This window comes from Elephantulus edwardii, unplaced genomic scaffold, assembly GCF_000299155.1.
Source record: "Elephantulus edwardii isolate Elephantulus edwardi_28Jun2011 unplaced genomic scaffold, EleEdw1.0 scaffold00146, whole genome shotgun sequence".
Taxonomy (NCBI): Eukaryota; Metazoa; Chordata; class Mammalia; order Macroscelidea; family Macroscelididae; genus Elephantulus; species Elephantulus edwardii.
Genome location: NW_006399896.1, coordinates 121299 through 128006, shown reverse-complemented (window position 1 = coordinate 128006; position 6708 = coordinate 121299). Strand labels below are relative to the sequence as shown.

At 40.7% G+C, this 6708-nt stretch overlaps 1 pseudogene; it reads right to left on the bottom strand.

Moving 5' to 3' along the window:
* Positions 1-5058: 5058 nt before the first annotated feature.
* LOC102873144 lies at positions 5059-6566 on the bottom strand (annotated as a pseudogene).
* Between the last annotated feature and the right edge of the window lie 142 nt (positions 6567-6708).

The window sequence follows — 6708 nt, the reverse complement described above, 5'->3', positions numbered from 1 at the left end:
CCTCCTTCTCCAGCAGAGCATGAAGTAGAGTCTGGGTTCCCCCCCCCTCCCAGGTGCCTGTCAGGGCCTGGGTTTCAGCTGTCCACACCACAGTAGTGGGCAACGAGCTTAAAGCCCCTGATGGCTCTGGGCGCTGACTCTCACCAGTGGCTATGGATGAAGTCACAGGCGATTTTCAGCCAGCACCGGAAAAATGTAACACTTTTAAACATAAAAAAAATGTTCTCTTTTTTTTCCCATTGGTGCACATTTTCTTCCCCTCCTTTCCTCCTTGAGCCCTCCCCACAATGCTCCCCTTGTTTCAGATTGTTGTCATACGTATAATGTTTAATCATATATTCCTTTTGGAGGTTCTTCCTCTCATCTGATCTAATGCAGTGTTCATATCTCCCCATTCTTTTCGCATTCTCTCCTCAAGCCCCCATGTCTGTCCTATTTTATAACAGCAGTGTTATGCACTATTTTTACATTTGTTACTGAGATATTCATTCAGCATAATGTCCTCCAGACTCACCATGTTGTGTAATAGTTTACGAGTTCATTGGTTTTCAATGCTGCATAATATTACGTTGTGTGAATATACCATAGTTTTTATATCTGTTCGTTTGTTGATGGGCATTTGGGTTGCTTCCATCTCTCTTCTATTGTGAGTAATAAACATGGGTGTGCATACATTTGTCTGAGTTGTGGCTCTGGTTTCTTCAGAGTATATTCTCAGTAGTGGAGTTACTGAGTCAAATGGTATTTCTATGTCCAACTTTTTGAGAAAGCACCAGACTACCATCCATAGTGGCTGTACCATTTTACAATTCCACCAGCAGTGAATGAGAGCTTTAATCTCTTCACAACCTTACCAGCACTTGATGGTTGCTGGCCTGTTGAACTTTGCTATTGTTACTGGGGTAAGATGATATCTCAGTTGTTATAATTTGAATCTCTCTGATATTAGGGATTTTGAAAATTTCCTCATGTCTTTGTTTGCCATCTGAAGTCTTCTTTGGTTAAGCATCTGTTAATATTCTGTACCCTTTTTGTGATTGGCTCTTTGGGTTTTGTATGGTTAATCTTTCTGAGGAGTATGTTCTTCAGGAATGTCATAAGTGACTTTAAACACCTCTGGTAATGAAGGAGGAAGTGGAAGCTGCATTGAAGGCATTGGCAAAAAAATAAGGCCCCAGGAATCGATGGGATACCATTGACTTGTTTCAGTTAACAGATTCAGCCTTGGATGCACTCATCAATCTATGCCTGGAAATTTGGAAGGCGGCTGTCTGGCCAGCAGATAGGAAGAGGTCCATATTTGTTCCTATTCCCAAGAAGGGTGATCCAACTGAATGTGGAAACTATAGAACAATATCATTGACATCAAATGCAAGCAAAATACTGCTGAAGATCATAAAAAAATGGCTGGAGCAGTACATAGCTACGGAACTGACAGAAGTTCAAGCAGGATATAGAAGAGGCTGTGGAACCAGGGATCATTGCTGATATCAGATGGATCCTGGCTGAAAGTTAAGGAATACCAGAAGAATGTCTATTTGTGCTTTATTGACTGTGCAAAGGCATTTGACTCTGTGGATCATAATAAGTTGTAGCTGACCTTGAGAAGAATGGGAATCCCAGAGCACTTGATTATGCAAGAATGATGAGGTTTTGCCTCACACGTGTTGGGCAAGCTGCTAGGAGTTTTTAATTCCTTGGAGAAGGACACGATGCTGGGAAGGGTGGAGGGTTGGTGAAGGAGAGGAAGACCTCAACCAGGAGGATTGACATGGTGACTGCTGCAGTGGGCTTTTGTGTGTCAGGAAGTGTGAGGATGGCGCAGGATAGAACAGGGTTCAGATATTTTGTTCATAGGGTTGCTATGAGTAGTACTCAACTTGATGGCACCTAACAACAACATTGTTTTGCAGCAAGGTCATTTCAGAGGTCGTTCCATTCCAGGTTTATAGGATGTCTGAGCACCACAGTCTTAGAGATTCCACCAGTCTCTATCAGACCAGGTCAGACAGATCATTTTTATGATTTTGAATTTTATTCCAGGACCTTTTGTGGTCCCCATTGCAGTAGTTGGGACAATAATTGGGCACCATCTAGTTATTTTCATCTCTACTTAGTGGAGACTGCGTTCACTCAGTCCATTAATCCTTTGTATTGTTTTCCTGAGTCTTTGATTTTCTTCATTGTTTATTTTGAACAGTGATCAGTTGTTGCATCTGAGGTGGCTATTTGCATGTTTTTAAGACACCCATTGCTATTCACCAAAGTAGGAGGTAGAACATTGTCTTAGATGTCCCAAACTCCCACGCCTGGTGACTCATTCCTTTAAGTTGCTTGGTTATGACTAAGGTAAAGTGACACTCGCAGCTTGCAGATGTTTATGTGGCCAAGGACTGCTGAGCTTCAGAATGGGAAATGCCTATAGCAGCAGTATAGTGGTAAAATATTTCCAGATTTTACAACTTTAAACCCATTAACTTATAAAGAATAATGCAATTGGTTCCACACTGTTTACCTAAAAGATTACAATGGCATTTCATAAAGATAGCATCATTTTATCCTTCACAAATGATTAAACCTCTATGACTAATATAAGGGCAATTGCATTTTAATGGAAAGGACTGATTTGCTAACAGTCATATACCGTGCTATCATAACTGAAAACCAAATTTTATTCATTTTGACTGAAAAGATGTTTAAAAATGTATATACTGTTTTTCACAAATTGTGTATATTTTTTTTTTCTTTCCTTAGCTAATACTTCATTCTCCTTGACTTCTGTGATGTAGGGAAAAGAGAAACTCAGGTGAAAAGTTTTACATCCTTATTCCTGCTTTTTCCACTTAAGACTTCAGTGTGATCTTGAATAATTCATTAGAACATTCTGGACCTGAGCTTTATATCAATCAGGATAATGCTATCTGCCCTGCCTACATTCCAGGTAGAGGTTATTGAGTGAGATAATACAAATGCAAGTGCTCTCAGAACTGTGAAGTGCTATGAAATAAATGTGAGACATTATTATTTCTTATATCTTCTAGTAGTCCTGATGGGTTAATGGATTACACGTGAGTCTGCTAACTGAAAGTTTGGCAGTTCAAACTCACCAGCAGCTCTGCAGGACAAGGATAAACAGTCCTTTCCTGTTAAGACATACAGCTTTGAAAACTTGGAAGATTGTCCTGAGTTGGAATCAACACCACAGCAGTGGGAATGGGTTTAATTTGGTATGTCTTCTTCCATCATTCTCATCTTGCAAGTTCTATGTGGATTTCCTTCTCTCCTCTGTTCAGGTTTCTGTGAGATTCCACTGTACTGTTTAAGGCTGGAAGGCTACTTTTATTCATTACATTTTTTTTGCTTTTATTTTCTAGGCATAAAATGAAATCTCATTAACTTAGAAAGAGAACTAGAGAAATAACAGAGGGAGGAGGGAAGAGTTAAAAATGCAAATATACTGTCTCATTATGCTTTTGAAAATTTCAGCAAGAATTTTAAGTATCAACCATCTGTGCTCATCAACATTAGACAAGATGCAAAAAAACTTTAAATGTGGCTTTTAGTTCAATATATGGATATGGAAGACATTTGAGATATGGAAGAAAAAACTAGAGGTTAAAACTGGGATACATATATACATAATAGTTTTCCTTATTCTCTACCTGCAGAAAAGATGCATAGTTTTCATCATACTCTTGTTGTTTGAGTAAAGATTTTCAGAACGAACTAATTTTTCATTTAACCATCATCCATATTTTGTTGTATAAAATTAATTTCAACATTCACAATGCAGTTACACTTTGCCTACTCTCTATAATTTCATTTTCCATGAATCCTTCTATATATCTCTCTGTTTCTTCTTTTTCTTTAGTGATATTGCATTGGATCATCCCATTTTAGATATTGCATTCCCTTTAGGATATTGCTTCAACCATTTTAATAATGTCAGTCTAGACACAAAGGTGTACATAATCCAGACCATGGTTTTCTCAATTACTTGTTATGCTTCAGAAAGTTGGACAATGACTAAGGATGACAAAAGAAGGATAGTTGCCTTCGAGTTGTGGTGCTGGAGAAGAGTCTGGAACATACCATGGACTGACAAGAAAACAAATTAGTCTGTCTTGGAGAGGGTGAAACCAAGTCTCTCCTTGGAGGCTAGGATTTTGAAGCTCTGCCTCACATACTTTGGACATGTGACCAGAAGAGATTGGTCCTTGGAGAAGGACACCATGCTCAGAAGGGTGGAGGGACAGTGCAGGAGAGGGAGACCCTAGATGAGATAGATTGATACAGTAACAGGGGCAATGGGGGTTGGTGTGTCATAATTAGTGAGCCTGGCTCAGGACAGGGAAGGGTTCAGAACTGCTCTATGTAGGATCACTATGAATCACAGGTAACTCAACCAATAACATTCTATGACAGGTTTGGAAGCAGTAGTGGCATCCATTTCCTAAACACCTTGCCTCTGGAAACTATGAACTCTGATAAATGTTGATAGTTGTAAAGGGGCTTCAGGCCTTTTGTTCATAGGGTAGTAATGAGTTGTACTTGACTCAAAGGCTATCAACAACAACATTATCCAGTTAATAATTTTACTCTCTTCTCCCTGTCCAAGTATGATCCTTTGTGGGCAAATTTCATTATACTTTTTTTTTTTTTAAATCAAGGTTGTTTTTACTGAAGTTTACACGGAGATTATCGCTCATTATTTCAGGAATCACTTCCTTCAGCAGGCAGGCACCACATTCTAATCAACATGTAAAGAGGCATCAATGATTTCACAACTACTTGGAGTTAAGTGTCTCTACTTGGCAGTTAACATAAATATCAAGTATTTCAAGGAACTGGAAAATGAATAAATTAAAGGATAAATAGTCATCCTCTATTAAATCATAAACTGGTTCAGAGTAAGTTACATGCCAAGTTTGCTGTGTGTGGATATTGTTGCTAATGTGGTTTTCTTATTTAGAAAAATCAAGATAAGACACTGAAATATATTAGCTGTTAGAGAAGACGCTTGGCTATTGAGGTTTCTCTCCACCCTCACGATGTTCTTTATGAATTCTTCTTGGAAATTTTCTTTGTGACTGTCTTGACCTCGTTATATTCATGAAGACCATATTCTCCCAATTCTCGTCCATTTCTAGACATCTTGAATCCCCCAAAGGGGCACTGGACAGAATTCACCATATAGCAGTTCGCCCATACTGTCCCAGCCTGCAGGGCAACAGACACTGTCACAGCTTTATCAAGGTCCTTGGTAAAGACTCCTGCCGCTAGGCCATAGAAAGTGTTGTTGGCTCTCTTGATCACTTCATCTAAAGATTTAAACTTCATGATTTGCTGGACTGGTCCAAATATTTCCTCCTTGGCAATGCATACCTCATCGGTCACATTGGAGAAAACTGCGGGCTGGATAAAGTAACTTTTATTCCCCCAGAGGCCTCCTCCACATTCCAGTTTGGCTCCTTCTTTCTTCCAACTCTCAGTCGGGTCAATTATTTTATCATATTGTTCCTTGTCAATCTGAGGATTTTGGCTTACTCCTGGGGTCAGAGGATTGCCAAGAACACACTTATTAGCCCGCTCAACACTCCTTTGAACAAACTCATCATAAATTGATTCTTCCACAAAAAAAGCCTGGATGCAGATACACAACACTGGCCTTGGTGGAGGAACAGTCCCTGGTGTGCAAATTCAACTGCGTTGTCCAAGTCCGCATCTGCAAACACAATGCAGGGGCTCTTCCCGCCCAGCTCCAGGGTCACCCCCTTCAGATTGCTCTTCCCAGCAGCTTCTTTAATTAATTTTCCAACCTCAGTTGATCCTGTCAATGCCACTTTGTCGATGTCCATGTGGGAAGAGATGGCTGCTTCTGCGGTGGGTCTGTAACTGGACACAATATTCACCACTCCTGGGGGAAACCTTGCTTCTTTTATCAGAGATGCCACATAAAGAGCTGAGAGAGGCGTCTGCTCTGCCGGTTTGACAATCACGCTGTTGCCACCGGAACGAGCAGGTCCTAACTTCCAGCTAAGCATGACCAGCGGGAAATTCCAAGAAATGATCTGGCCACACACACCATCTGGCTCAGGTCTTGTATAACCAAAGAAGTCTCCATCCATAGGTATCGTCCAGCCATGGATCTCGTCAGCCCAGCCTGCACAGTAGCGTAAAGTTTTGATGCTGAACCCCAAGTCCGTCAGATAGGCAGCAGCAAATACTTTTCCACAATTCACGGCCTCCCTTGATGCCAACAGCAGGCGATCCCTCTCAAGTAAATCAGCCAACTTGTAGAGGAGCCGTCCCCTTTCTGAAGCGTCCGTAGTTCACCATGGAGAGCCAATCTGAAAAGCTTCTCTTGCAGCTTTCACCACTTTATCGACATCTGCCTTGTCTCCTGCTTCCACCTCACAGATTTTCTCCTCAGTTGCCGGATTGAAAACAGGAAATTTTTTGCCACTCACTGAGTTGTGCCATTCATTGTTTATGAAGATCTTAGTGTATTCAATCATGAAGTTGGTGAGAGGGGTGGGCAGGTCGGGCATGCCTGAGGATGACATCTTGGACTGCAGTGCTAAAGCGCAGGCGAGGGAAATTTCATTTTAGTCTTAAAAGATCTTTGACTTCAAAATGTTCAGAACAGAGATAGAGAACATGCTAAGTTATAGGTTGTTGTTGTTGTTGTTATGTGCCGTCGAGTCG